The 14,644-nt window shown below is 47.8% G+C and overlaps 1 long non-coding RNA gene across 1 annotated transcript in view; it reads left to right on the top strand.

Moving 5' to 3' along the window:
- The window catches only part of LOC135188711 (uncharacterized), a 114,963-nt gene that overhangs the window by 15,173 nt on the left and 85,146 nt on the right, over nucleotides 1-14,644 (top strand). The gene's annotated exons all lie outside the window — the stretch shown is intronic.

The raw sequence follows: 14,644 nt of genomic DNA on the forward strand, positions 1-14,644 counted from the left end.
AGCCTTAGGCTATATAAAATTATGCAGAGATGAGGGCATATTAATAACTGCAGATGTTAATTCATTAACATGGTCCTCCTTCCCTAAAGAAAACACTTGCATCACCCACAGAGGAGAGGCAAACCTCATCTCCCCGATTCCGCTGAGCTAAAAGATGTTACCTCACTGTGACTCTGATCAGCGGAAGAGCCCCAGGCACAGCTGAGTGTGTGTCTTAAGCAGTTTCATTTGTGTGCCGCAGCAAACCTGTTGGCTCTGCCTGAGGAATATTAGGGAGTGCCCACAGGAAACCTTCCTCTGGCCAATCGATGGAAACGAAACCAGAAGAGGTGGGAAGAAGGAGTAAGTGAGCAGCTGGAGGAGGTAGGCAGTGGTTTGGGGCGAGGAGGATTGGCCGCATCCTCAAACAGGTTTGCACCACTGCAGCAATGGCAGAGAACTGTGTAGGCACATCTTTTGTTACTGCTTGCCAAGGGAAGTTTCAACAACTCTTACATGACTTCTTCAGGGTTGTTTAGTCTGGAGAAGAGAAGACTGAGGGGGAGGTCTTATCAGTCTCTACAACTTCCTGAAAGGAGGTTGGAGTGAGGCTGGTGTTGGTCTCTTCTCCCAGGTAATCAGCGATGAGATGAGAGGAAATGGTTTTCCAGCTTAGTTATTCCAGCTTAGTGATTTCTTAGTGAACACTCTGTGCTGGATCAAGAACTGGCTGGATGGCAGAGCCCAGAGAGTGGTGGTGAATGGTGCCACATCCAGTTGGCAGCTGTCACTGGTGGTGTTCCCCAAAGATCAGTGCTGGACCCAGTCCTGTTCAATATCTTCATTGATGATCTGGACGAGGGGATTGAGTCCAGCATCAGTAAGTTTGCAGATGACACCAAGCTAGGAGCAGGTGTTGATCTGTTAGAAGGTAGGAGAGCCCTGCAGAGAGACCTGGACAGGCTGGATGGGTGGGCAGAGGCCAACGGGATGAGATTTAAGAAGGCCAAGTGCAGGGTTCTGCACTTTGGCCACAACAACCCCAAGCAGCACTACAGGCTGGGGACTGAGTGGCTGGAAAGAAGCCAGGAGGAAAGTGACCTGGGGGTACTGATAGAGAGTAGGCTGAAGATGAGCCAGCAGTGTGCCCAGGTGGCCAAGAGAGCCAATGGCATCCTGGCCTGCATCAGGAACAGTGTGGCCAGTATGACAAGGGAGGTTATTCTGTCCCTGTATTCAGCACTGGTCAGGCCACACCTTGAGTACTGTGTCCAGTTCTGGGCCCCTCAATTCAAGAGAGATGTTGAGGTGCTAGAAGGTGTCCAGAGAAGGGCAACAAAGCTGGTGAGGGGCCTGGAGCACAAAACCTACGAGGAGAGGCTGAGGGAGCTGGGGTTGTGTAGCTTATAGCAGATGTGGCTCAGGGAGACCTCATTGCTGTCTACAACTACCTGCAGGGAGGCTGTAGCCAGGTGGGGGTTGGGCTCTTCTCCCAGGCAACCAGCAACAGAACAAGGGGACACAGTCTCAAGTTGTGCTGGGGTGGGTATAGGCTGGATGTTAGGAGAAAGTTCTCGTCAGAGAGAGTGATTGGCATTGGAATGGGCTGCCCAGGGAGGTGGTGGAGTCACCATCCCTGGAGGTGTTCAAGAAAAGCCTGGATAAGGCACTTAGTGCCATGGTCTGGTTGACTGGTTAGGGCTGGGTGCTAGGTTGGACTGGATGATCTTAGAGGTCTCTTCCAACCTGCTTGATTCTATGACTCTATGAGTCTATGATTTACCTGCCATAAAGAAGCAAAATAGAGTAAGTACCACTTTTATAGGTCTTCTAAGGTTCCTGCCCAAGGTTATGTGAAGTTGGTGGCAGTGACAGACCTAGAAGCATAATACAGGAGTCTTGGCTTTTTAGCTATCTTCCCTAACCATTAGATGATGCTTCCTCCAGATGTTTCAGTAAGGAGGGCTATAAAAAGTTCTTGGTGTTGCTGTTGCAGTTCCTCATTTCCAAGGGGTTGCCTGCCTTTATGTTTTTAATATCACTGCTTTGAAGCACCATGGCTAGAAGTGACAGTGCCAGGAATAATAATAACAATAATAATCTGCATAGCACAACAGGCATTTTACCAGCGTGCAGGAAGACAAAGGTCTCTGTGTGTTTCCTATTAGCACCTTGGAAAAGTCTTATTGAGTCTATCTGGAATGCATAGGTGGGAACCTTAACCCCTCATATGCTGAGAAGAAAATTGTATGCAGACCTGAGAGCTGAGTTAAATGAATAAAAGGGCACACAAGCTTCATTCCTTCGGCAGTGGGAGGTCTTTCTGGACCATATGCCTTGATAGCCTTGTTCAAGCTTATGTATTCAATATCCATATGACACCAGAGCAGTTAATTTGGAAGTGTTTGTCCAGTTTCTTCAGTCCTACTTAGTTATTCTTTACCATAGTCTAGAAGAGAGAGAGGAAAAGCAAAAGCTAACCCAAATCTTTACATTCTTTTTACCTCTGCAAATTCCATCCTTCTTTCTGCCATGGCCCACGTTCAAAACCCAAACAATAAAACATACAACTGTGACACAGGGGAATTGTCCAAGAAGGACAATGTCTGAAGGTTTATGATTAGGTTTTATATTCCTTCTGTCTACCGAGCAGCACTTCCTGAATGTTTCTGTGGTGGGAAAAGCATCCCAGCCATTTCCCCTTGTGGATGATGGTGTAATTAGAGCTGTAAAGAAAGAACCCATGACACTAAAAGGCTATAAGTGCTGCAGATTTAGGACAACAGGTTTCTATGGAAACCGAAGTGAAAATAGGACCTTAAATGGGTGAATAACAATAATACAGAGTTCTCAGTTTGGATCAGCCTGTAAGTTGCACTAAAATACAGCCTGTCTTTCTGGTAGTCATTTGCATAACCTTTTCCATGCTGCTCTCAATGAAACCTTGGGCCCTCAACTCTTAATATCCATACAGAAACAATATTTTTGTTCCTTAAACAAAAAAGGTGTGAGGAATTCCCCATGGATGGCATGCACCCATTTATTGAAGTTAGCAAAACAATTTGAGCTTAATATATGGAAATCTGGAAGGCAGTAAGTTACAGCATCCATTGTCATCACCAGGTGTGTTGGATTCTCTGGTAGAAGCTAAGAATTTTCCTGCACCAGCTGGAATATGAGCTCTTCTTTTATGCTGCTTCAGTGATGGTGCACCAGGAAGGTGGGATGATGCCAAGGATGCCTTTGTGATACCTCTGTGTAATCCTCTGTGTGCTGTACTTGCTGGCTCTCGATAGTAAAACGTCTCCTGAAATCCTGCTGGGATGTTTTGCAGCCTGAGTCTGGTTCTCATGTCTGCAGTGCAAGGCCCATTCCTTTGGCTCTCCAGTTTCTGAGGAAACTGAGAGCAGTCTCTTACTGCTAGGAAATCTTTGCAGGGTTTTCATCCTTGAATTCCTCACCACCTTGCATCTTGGAGGTCTCTTCCAACCTGGTTGATTCTATGAGTCTATGCTTCAAGCAACATCTGAAAATGCCACTGCCAGAAATGCACCAGGAAAGGACAAAAGGGGACTTGGCATTCTTTGCACTGTGATGCTGTTTGATTCTTTTCTTGATAAGCTTTTAACAACAGTGGAAGAGATGAAACTACAGCAGGGAAAAGACTGACCTGCTAGTGACTGAAATACCCACATGGTCCTATTTGTTTCTGCAGAAACAGCCCTGCAGACTTCCTAGTAATAAATAGACTAACTCAGGAATATTTAGGAGAAAACTGTTGTACATTTCAGACTCCTGTACAACTAACCTGTGTAGGCTGATTAAGTAGAAATATATAGGTGGAATTGTTAGTAAAATCAGTGGCAGCCAAACCAGGACCCATCTGTGCAGTAATTGACCCTAAGAGCTTATCATCCCCCTGGCACTCTGAATGGTTCACGTTCTCTGCAGCCTGAAACATGAATTAATTTTGCAAGCAGTGGGCTAAAAGTCACATAAGCTGCAATTTAACTCTTTGCAAACCATCCCAGAAGAAGAGGCAGCATTGTGGCATGTTTGGGTCTCTTTCTCTTCCTGCGTTGGTGCAAAATCCCTGTACCAAATAGGAACCACTTAAGGACTGGCAACAGACCAGTCTGGGTCTGAGTGAAGATCCTGGTTTGTAGGAGCAGGGTCTACAGCAACACTCTGTCCAAATGCCAGTGGTTTGGGGCTGAAGCTTGTGTTGTCGTGAAAGAATACAGGCTTCCCTGACTGTCCAGCTTTAGGGTGCCATAAATGAGAGAGAAGCTGTGTCTGTGCCTGTGTCCAGAACCCCTCATTGGAGGGCAAGCCAGGCAGATTCGTGATTCTGGCTGCTCTGCTTGTGCAGGCTCAGGGCATCATCCAGATGCTGACACGCTGGCTCCAGACAGCCTCCCCACAGAATAGATGCTGTTAAATTCTTGATCTGATTGGCAGCCCTGGGAATTCAATTCAGGTCCCTGGGGAGAGGCAAGAGAGCATTTCTTTTCTCTGTGGCTATTGTCATGAAAATGAATAAGTCCTTCTCCTTCCCTCCCCATCCCCAGGTTGTCACCGGCCTGGATTCATTCTGTGTATATTTTTCATATCCTTTCCCTAGCTGCAGCTTTAGGAAGGGTTTGGCTGATTCCGTGCTTGAGTGCAAACCGAAGCCAAGCGAGCTGGTGGGTGTGAATCCATGAAGGGGAGACAAGCGACCTGGCTGAAGCCTCTCCAGCCTGATGGCTCTGTGGCTGCCTGGTGTCGCCGTTGTGCAGCCTGGCGGCTCATGGGGGCTGGTGGGCGCAAAGCTGGTCACCGTCTCTTTCCTTTAGCACATCTCATCAGCCTCCTCTTCTCATTAGGTGCTACTTGATGATTTGCCCGTGGATGTACCCATTCTTTTAGGTAAATATAAGTTATTCAGGACTGGGCTGGGGCCTAGCAGGCTCCCCTTGTCTGCCTCCTATTCATCTGTGTGACATCTAACATGGGATATTAGCTCACGGCACAGAGCAGCGAGGAGAGCCGAGCCCCCGCGCTGCAGCCCGGGCGGGGTAGGTCAGGCACAAATGAATTGGAGGTGAACAGCAGCTGGGACCCAGCGCAGGGGCTGGGCGGCAGCACTCAGCCAACGCCGAGTGCCTTGGGGATGCTGCACTGCAGACGGGCAGCCAGCCCGCAGTGTCAGAGCCGAGACCGCAGGGACCAGCCCTAACATGCCTGGCGGAGCCTTTGTTTCAACGGAGCATTTAAGCACAGTTAAACTTCAGCCTGGCGGAGGAGTTTGCAGGGTGGAAAAGGAGAAACAGATTTTTGTGATGAATTATTTTTTGTTTACTCACGGAAACTTTTCTGCTCCCTCTTCCTTTTTAAGGGGAAAAAGATGCAAGCACAAATTTGGCTTTCTGGGAGGAAACTTGGCAGTTTTGAAAACACCTCCTGGTTTTTTGTTTGTTTGTTTAAATATGATTAGTGAAATCAAACGTTTGCATGGCAATCAACACCCTCCCCAGAGTTTCCTGCAGAAAAACAACCAGGATTTCCCAGCCAGCTTTATTTGTATGTTTAAAACCTACTGCATGCTGAAGCATCTTGCTGGATCAGAACTTGAAAGACAAATCTTTTCTTATCCTAGCTACAATACCCACTTTAACATATGAAGGGCATTAGCTGTAGTAGTTATATGTTCTCCCTTTTATTTCATAATTATGGGCCTTTAAAACCCTTTTTTCCCCCAAAAAAAGTATGTCATTATGATATAGATTGGAGTTTTTACCTTGAAGTGTAAGGCATTAGCATTAAGATTTACATACATTAATGCTAATCAGGGCCATAGAAAGAGAAGCAGAATTAGGGCTGCAGTGTCAGAGGTTGAACTGAAAAATACAGATGCTGACACCCAGCTGTGTTCCCCAAATCCTTGCACAACTGCAAAAGTGTCTGATGTTTTTGCTGATCATCTTCCTCCCGGGCTGGCCAGGAGTGCTGACACGCAGGCTGCTGCTGCTGCACTGTGCTGTTAACACCTCGCTGAGCTGAATGAGGAACTCGCACCTCTTTTTAAGGCAATTGATTTAGTGATTTACAATCCACGGGCTGGAGGCTGCCGGAGGCTTTTCTGAGAGTGCCGAAGGAAAGTGAGCCTGTTGTCAGTGTGCTTAGATTTGCTACACATAGGACAGTCACTGGGAAACTCTTAGGATCTGCACCCTGGAAGAGGTTGGTGTCTGTTTATTGTGACTGTCAGCAGACTCAGCAGCCAGAGCTGCTCCTGGACGTTTCCTCTCCAGCCTTCTCCCGGGTCTCTGGGCCCGTTCCCAGTCAGTGTTCACTGCAATACGAGAGGTGTGGGGATGCTGGAGCAGGTCCAGAGGAGGGCAACAGAGCTGGGGAAAGGCCTGGAGAATAAATCTGATGAGGAGTGACTGAGGGAGCTGGGGATGGTTAGTGTGGAACAGAGGAGGCTGAGGGCAGACCTCATTGCTGTCTACAACTCTCAGAAGGGACATTGTGGAGAGGCTGCTGCTGGGCTCTTCTCACAAGCACTTGGAGACCGAACAAGGGGGAATGGCCTCAAGCTGAGGCTGAGGAGGTTTAGATTGGACACTAGGAAAAAGTTTTTCACGGAGAGAGTAGTCAGGCTCTGGAATGAGCTGCCCAGGAAGGTGATTGAGTCACCAACCCTGGATGTGTTTTAGGTTTTTTTGGATGCAGTGGCTTAGAGATACTGCTTAAGGTGAATCTTGTAGGGCTATAGATTGGGCTTGGTGATCCTGAGGGGCTTTGCCAACCTGCACGTTTCTGTGATTCTGTGAAATACATTCCACAAACAGAAAGTGTTCAGGGAGAAGAAACATCAGGCACCTTCCAGGCAAAAAAAAGAGATTATTTAGGTGGGATGGAGGGGTTAATAATGGAGAGTTGTTCTAGAAGCATGTGAAATGAGGACTGATACAACCATGGTAAGGAACTCTCCTTTCTGCATTTTACAATAGAAGAGGAAGAAAATGTTGGGTAACTTTGAAAGGCAGCATTTTCAAAACACCTAAGGAAGATGTTCTGTCATTGTGCCCAAAGGTAGCACTGGGCCAGGAGTTCAGCAGGGTCCAAAGAACTAAAAGGGAGGATTTTCCAAGGGAGAAAAACCTATCAAACTCTCAGTGGAAATGAATTGAATGCTGATCCTGTGTTTGTGATGTTGAGACTCCCTCATTCTCCCTAAATACTGAGACCCTCAGCAGCTGAATTAGAAAGGATAAAGTGAAATGAAATGGTAGAGCTTCAAGAACCCTTTATGTCAAGGCACAGACCTCTGACTTATGTCTGCTAGGAAGGAGCTTTCCTTGGGCAGATCATTCTGTAATTTGCCTGCTGCGAAGCTCCCACCATTTACATCTTTGCAAGGGATCATATAACAGAAAGGAAAACAGGCAGAAAAAATCCAGTTTATGAAGCACTGAAATCCCAGAGTGCATGAAATCCTGAGCCTCTGATCAGAGCTTCAGTGCCTCTGAAGCAGGGTGGAGGTGCCTCTGTCCAGGCGAGTGGAACTGTGTTGCTCTGGCTGCCTGCCCGCAGCCGTCCCACCTGGCGCTTGCCTGGCTTGAATTTGCAGTGGGGAGGAGGAAAGCTGAGTGTGCTGGAAGGGGAAACTATTTTTCTGAACTTGTTTGAGTGTTGGTGTTAGTTTATCACGTTTCTGATAAATACTTGAGTGTCTGGAAGCTTTTCTTCTCCACAGTCAGTGTAACAAATCTGTGCTGGCCCAGAGCACCAGCACCTGCATCTCTCTTTCAAAGAACAGGCCTCTCACATACCTACTCAATGAACATATTCTCATTTAGGAAGCAATGAATTTGTGATGTGGGAGAGGTGAAAAGGAGTTGGTTACAACGGGGAGGCATTGCAGCTTTAGTTACAGCATTTCTATCTGTAGATAAACAGCCATGCTATAATAACATTATTCTGTCCCTCTGTGTAGCATGAGGGGGCACACACCCAGGTGAGCTCCTGGAAGGGAACCTTGCTATTGTCTCTGAGATCTGCCTTTGTGCTATTTTAAGATGGCATCAATTTTGTATAGTGCTAGCAGCAAGCTTGCAGTGCTTTATAAACCTTTAACTCAGCAGTGGTCTGGGATGGAAAAAGAGCCCCCCTACCTGCACGGAGCATCTGCCTGCATCCTGCTTGCAGTTCAAATGCTGCCAGATTAATATGTAAAAGCTAAGCTATGTCCAGTCGTCAGACCTCTGAGGCAATTGCAGTGTCAGTCTTTGAGATGATGATTTGCACCACGTATGCCTTTTAAAGTGTGCTCTGATTGAACGTGTGCACTGGTAAGGGCACAGCCAGCACCCACAGGCATCTAGAGTAGAGCTTAGTGTCTTTATTAGCATGGACTCTTTTTTACTCTTAATGGCTTTGCTTTAAATCTTTTTTCCCTTCTTAGTCACACTGAAAAAGCAACTAAACAAACCCAAACACTAGAATTCTTGACATTTCTGTTTGGTTTTGTTTTGTTTTGTGGAATCAATCTATAGTTACTGTCAACAAAACAGAAGGAAAAAGGGTTTGGTACAGATGAGACCTATGTACATTCAAGAAACCTTTTCAGAAAGCTACACTGCTAGAAAGTGGCACAAAAGGTAGAAGTCTCCCTTCCACACCTTCCATTCATATCAGCAGATCCAATTCTGCAGCTGTGGGTAGCAGTTTAACCCAGAATGACCCTGATTGTCCAGCTAGGGAGAAGCAAGCATACTATGATGCTCATACCTTAGATGAGAAAGGCAGAATCAGGCCCAAGGAGTGGTGAGGGCCAGGCAGAGTAAAGCTAGCAGGGAGAATGTCTTGTGTCTGAGGCTTCTGTTGGCCACTAATCTGTGCAAGGCACTGCAGAAGTTCAGTGCATGCCTTGGATAGAAGCATTGTTTGTAGTGCTCAGTGTTTGATCATTGCACTAATTTGCTAGATGCAGAGCAGTTGATGCAGGTTACACTGATGGCAGCTGAACACAGTTCTAGGACCTGCAGTTTGCTGCAGGGCAGTAACCCATGTGATAGAGATTAGGGGTCAAATTCTTCTCCCTTGTATACCATTGTAAATATCAATAATCCAATTGATCTTATCAAAGTAAGTCTGGATTTAAAGTGGTGTGATTAAGGGCGTCTGACCTCGTGTTTTGTTGTGTTTGTTAATACACACACTGCTCTACAGCAGCAGGCTTCGAAATGGGTGGGAGAGGAATCAATAGAAGAGATTCCAATATGTGGCTGAGAGTTTTGAAGGGCTTTCAACTGTAATGGGACTTGTTACAAGGCCTGTAGTGATAGGACAAGGGACGATGGATTGAAGCTGGAAGAGTGGAGATTGGCTATTAGGATGAAATTCTTTACTGTGAGGGTGGTGAGACACTGGCACAGGTTGCCCAGGGAGGTTGTGGCTGCCCCCTCCCTGGAAGTGTTCAAGGCCGGGATGGATGAGGCCTGGAGCAACCTGTGCTAGTGGGAGGTGTCTCTGCCCATGGCAGAGGGTTGGCACTGGAAGATCTGGGGGTTGGTCTCTTCTGCCAGGCAACCAGCAACAGAGCAAGGGGACACAGCCTCAAGTTGTGCCTGGGGGAGGTTCAGGCTGGATGTTAGGAGGAAGTTCTTCCCAGAGAGAGTGATTGGCATTGGGATGGGCTGCCCAGGGAGGTTCTGGAGCCACCATCCCTGGAGGCATTCAAGTAAAGCCTGGATGAGTCACTTAGTGCCATGGTCTGGTTGATTGGCTAGGGCTGGGTGCTAGGTTGGACTGCATGAGCTTGGAGGTCTTTTCCAACCTGCTTGATTCTGTGATTCTATGATCTCGAAGGTCCATTCCAACCCAAATCATTCTATGACTCTATGCAATGTAAGCCTTTTGTTAACTTCAGTGGTCTCATGTTTAGTGTCCGAATGTCCCCACCAGACAGTGTCAAATGGAGTGATGTCATAATGCAGTTTTATGCAACATCCTGCAAAGAGACTGAGCTGTGGGGGGGGGGGGGACAGTGTACTGCAGGGTGCTGCAGAGACAGCATCATGCACAAGATCCGTGAGGCTGATTACACAAGGTGAACAGGCAAGTGAATGCAAGTCACAGGAGCGGTTACTCGTGGATTTAGTGCCTGGTTTTATTGCCACCAAAGCCTGTACCAAAGCTTCCCCCCAGCTCTGGGGTAAGGGCAATCAAGCCCTGCTGTTATGCCAGTAGAGCACAGCTGCAGAGAAAACAGTGCAGCGTAATGCAGATGAGATTGGTCTGCAGCGTCAGGGACTCTCCTGGTGCTGTGTGCTCTGTAATGGAAGTGTCACTTAGCCTGCCTGCTTTTATAAACAAGTGCAGTTATTTTAATACCTCTCTTGTTAAATTCACAGCTGCTAAAACGGCTCTCAGTAGCAGGGGTAAGCCAGCCTCACTGGCAGCCACCCTGGCAAGCTGCAGGATTTTGATGCTCGTTCCTCCAAGGCAGTTTTGTTCTCACACCTCCCATCTGACCTTGCAGTTCCCTTGCACAGCAAATGTTGCAGGCAGGTTCAAGGTAGCAGTGTGGGACAAACAAGTTTCTCCTTCCAGGTGGAAGCAACCTTTGCCCAGTGTTTTTAAGCCAGGTAGCAAATGTGAGTGATGTTTGGTGCCCTATTTGTGTTGTTTTAAACCACCATATCACAGGAACACAGGATGTTAGGGGTTGGAAGGGACCTCCTCAGGTCACTGAGTCCAACTTCCCTCCCAGAGCAGGACCATGGAATGTAGTGCAGGTCTCACAGGAACACATCCAGACAGGGCTGGAAAGGCTCCAGAGAAGGAGACTCCACAACTTCTCTGGGCAGCCTGTGCCAGGGCTCTGGAACCCTTACAGTAAAGAAGTTCTTCCCCATGTTGAGGTGAACTTCCTGCGCTGTAGTTTACATCCACTGCCCCTTCTGTCACAGGGCACAACTGAGAAGAGTTTGTCCCCTCCCTCTTGGCCCCCAGCCCTCGGATATTTCTAAACATTGATCAGATCCCCTCTAAGTCTTCTCTTCACCAGACTAAAAAGCCCCAGGTCCCTCAGCCTCTCCTCATCAGGCAGTGCTCCAGCCCCTTCAGCATCTTCATAGCCCTCCCTTGGACTCTTTCAAGTAGGTTCCTGTCCCTCTTGAACTGGGGAGCCCAAAACTGAACACAATATTCCAGGTGAGGTCTCACCTATCTGGGATGAGTCCACCTCTCTTGCAGTGCCAGGTGTTGCAGCAGATGTGGCTGGAGGTGTTGTCATGCCAACAATGAACAGGTCTCAGAGATGAACACAGCAGAGAGGGTCCCTTCTCACCTGGAATCTAGGGGAATGTGGTAACTGCTTGGATGCAAAATGTTCTCGTTTCATCCATTGTCTTAGCTCCTTCTTCTGTACCACTCACCTGTTGTGCCTGTCACTGTGTGAGCATAATCAGTTCAGAGCAGTTGTTGTGAAAATAAAAGTAGACATAAATGTTCATAGCATTTCTAGCATAACAGACAACACATTACTACTTTTATTGCCACCCACAACAGTAAGCTTTCGCTCTTTAATCTCTGCATTATCTAGGCATCTGGACTGTGCTCTGCTTAAAAATCACCTGTAGATAGATGACAGGGTCTGTGCTCTCTGGTCTGTGTCCCTCTGAAAGGGATGGGGTCACAGTCCTGTGGTGGCTTAGACTGAAGGGTCTTTTATTAATGGAGCTGTTGCACCAGTAGCAAAGAGCTGGGGCTCAGCATGTGGCTGAGTTTGCCTTGCTGACTGTTCATCTTCTTGGTCTGAAAACTGTGTTTACACTCAGTTGTCTGGAAGACAGCTACCTGGAGCCCTGTGCTGTTGATTTTAATTATCTGTCTGAGCAGAAGCAGTCTCCAAAGGAATTGCTGAGGCTTTAACTTCATTGAGAGGAAAGCTGCTGCGTTGTAGTGGCAGCGATGAGTACGTCAGGGCTGACTTACTTAGTGGGTCTGAGAAGTTTCTGTTACCAGTTTCTTCATTCATGAAAAGAAAATCCCATTCTCCTTTCTTGTACTCAATTCCAGCCTCGGTAGGTTAGAGGGATTTAACCTGCAGCAGTCAGAGTAGGCATTTTGAGGCAGTTGGACTCATTTACTTCCTTGACTTTCCCATCATACCACCCTCACCGACAGCCTCATACTGCCCCAGTAGGTCTGCTGGCCCTCAGTGCATTAGTTTAACTCTCAATTTTCTGCCCTCAAGAGCTAGGGCAGAGAGGTTAGAAGATTTGTGTGAGTGTTAAATGAATCTATGCAGCTTTGACATAGCCAGAATCACTGCTTCTCACTTCTGGTGTTATTACTGTAGCAACTTAATTATTTGATCTGCTGTATTCATAGAATCATAGAATCAACCAGGTTGGAAGAGACCTCCAAGCTCATCCAGTCCAACCTAGCACCCAGCCCTATCCAATGAACCAGACCATGGCACTAAGTGCCTCATCCAGGCTTTTCTTGAAGACCCCCAGGGACGGTGCCTCCACCACCTCCCTGGGCAGCCCATTCCAATGGGAAATCACTCTCTCTGTGAAGAACTTCTTCCTAATATCCAGCCTATACCTACCCTGGCACAACTTGAGACTGTGTCTCCTTGTTCTGTTGTTGTAGGCACTGCACAAACACGCAAAACATGATGCTGTCTGCCCTGAGCTCAACAGGACAGCAGGCTGCTGCCATGAGTGCCTGTTACCAGACAATTAAAAGTATAAAACAACTCTTTGTTTTCAGCCTCGAGCCCTCATGGCCATCAGGTACTGGTCTTGTGCTTGTGTTCAGGGTATGCCTACTCCTGGATGCAAGGGGGCAGGCCTGTTTGTGTGTCATTTATGTAAGGGCATATAACTTGGTTTGTGTTTAACAATGTAAAACGTTGCTCTGGCAAGCAGCTTGAACGAGACAAAGAGCCTGAGATACCTCGTGGGGTGACTATCATGTGCCAGGTAGAGCTGCTGACAAAAGGCACTGATGGATAATTAATACCTTCCATTGCCCTGTCCCAGATTTATTGCAGAATCTGGTATCAATTATTAAAGCATCATCCTCATGAGATCTCTGAGTTTGCTGTTGGCTTCCCCTGGTAACTGTGACCAACATAGTTGAGTTCTAATAAAAGGAGACTCTTGTACCTACTTACATCAACTATGGACCTATGCAAGTAGTCACCTTGGAATAGTGAGTAGCTGCTCTGAAAGGCTGGGAGGTATTTAGTCGAGCAGCAAATCCAGATCTAGACAATTAGTCACACTGGACAGATAATGAACTCCAACAAAGAACATTCAAAGTCAACAGTTGGGGCAAGCTGTGAGCAAATATTCCAGATAAGTAAGGTATTCCTGGGAGTATTGCAAGTCTTGTGGTGTGTAGTGTGTTTGCATAAACCATGAGATAAGGCTGTGCTGTGCTGTTGAAACATCCATTGGAAGTATCTATTTGTGTTTGGGGTTTTTTAAATAGTTTGACTTAGGCCTGGCTTGAAACTGCAATGATTGAACTCATTGTGGTTAGGAGATAGGACCTCTTGCTGGTACAGCTGCGGTGGCAAGAAGTCGTGGTGCAACGGCAGGGGTGAAGAGGTTATTAGCAGGCTCTGTTCCAAGCCAGGCAGGAGGAGGTGAGGACACTGCCTGGGCTCAGCAGGGATGACTGCCCTGCAGGGAGGCAAGATTCAGCCATCAGCTGCTTCCCGTGAGCAGCCGCTCAGCCCCTGGGCTCTGACTCCCTGCCGCTGCTGGCTGTGTTTTACCCCCGTGTGAAACAGCAGCTCCGGCGAGGCCCTTCCAGGCGCTGCGAGTGCAGAGAGGAGGGGAGGGGCAGCCTGGCGGTGTTGCAAAGAGGGGGTGGAGGAAGGGTAACATGCTCCTGCATGTCACTGAGCTCTGGGCACTGCTGCCAGGGGTGATGGTCCCGTTTTTCCCTGCGGGCATAGTGACATCTGCATAGGATGCCTTTAAGGCAAGGTCTGCCTAGCTGCGGTGGCTTGTAGGCATCTCTGTAGAACAAAAGAGAGCGGCCCCAGCCCCGGGCAGGAGCTGTGTTGCTGTTTGACATTGTGTGACTCGCTGTTAGAGACGTGGGGAACCCACGAGCTGCAGGGGCATTTGCTTCCCTCATAAACCCTGACGTGCTCTATGTGACACCAGTGAGCAGGATGAATCCTCTCTGGGGGGTAGCTCTGAAGGCATGGGACCTCATTCATGGTTATAAATATGTGGAGCATGAGTGCCAGGGGGCTGGAGCCAGGCTCTGCTTGGTGATGCCCAATGACAGCACAAGGGGCAATGGGTGGAAGCTGAGGCATAGGAAGTTTCATTTAAACACGAGGAGGGATTTTTTTTACCCTGTGAGGGTGACAGAGCCCTGGCACAGGCTGCCCAGAGGAGTTGTGGAGTCTCCCTCTCTGGAGATATTCAAAGCCTGCCTGGATGTGTTCCTGTGTGATCTGGTATAGGAGATCCTGCTCTGGCAGAGGGGTTGGACTGGATGAGCTTTGCAGGTCCCTTCCTGCTCCTGACATTCTGTGATTCTGAAGAGAAGTTGCTCTGATACTCACAGTATCACCAAGGTTGGAAGAGACCTCACAGACCATCAAGTCCAACCCTTTACCACAGAGCTCAAG

This window comes from Pogoniulus pusillus, chromosome 30 (genome assembly GCF_015220805.1).
Source record: "Pogoniulus pusillus isolate bPogPus1 chromosome 30, bPogPus1.pri, whole genome shotgun sequence".
Taxonomy (NCBI): Eukaryota; Metazoa; Chordata; class Aves; order Piciformes; family Lybiidae; genus Pogoniulus; species Pogoniulus pusillus.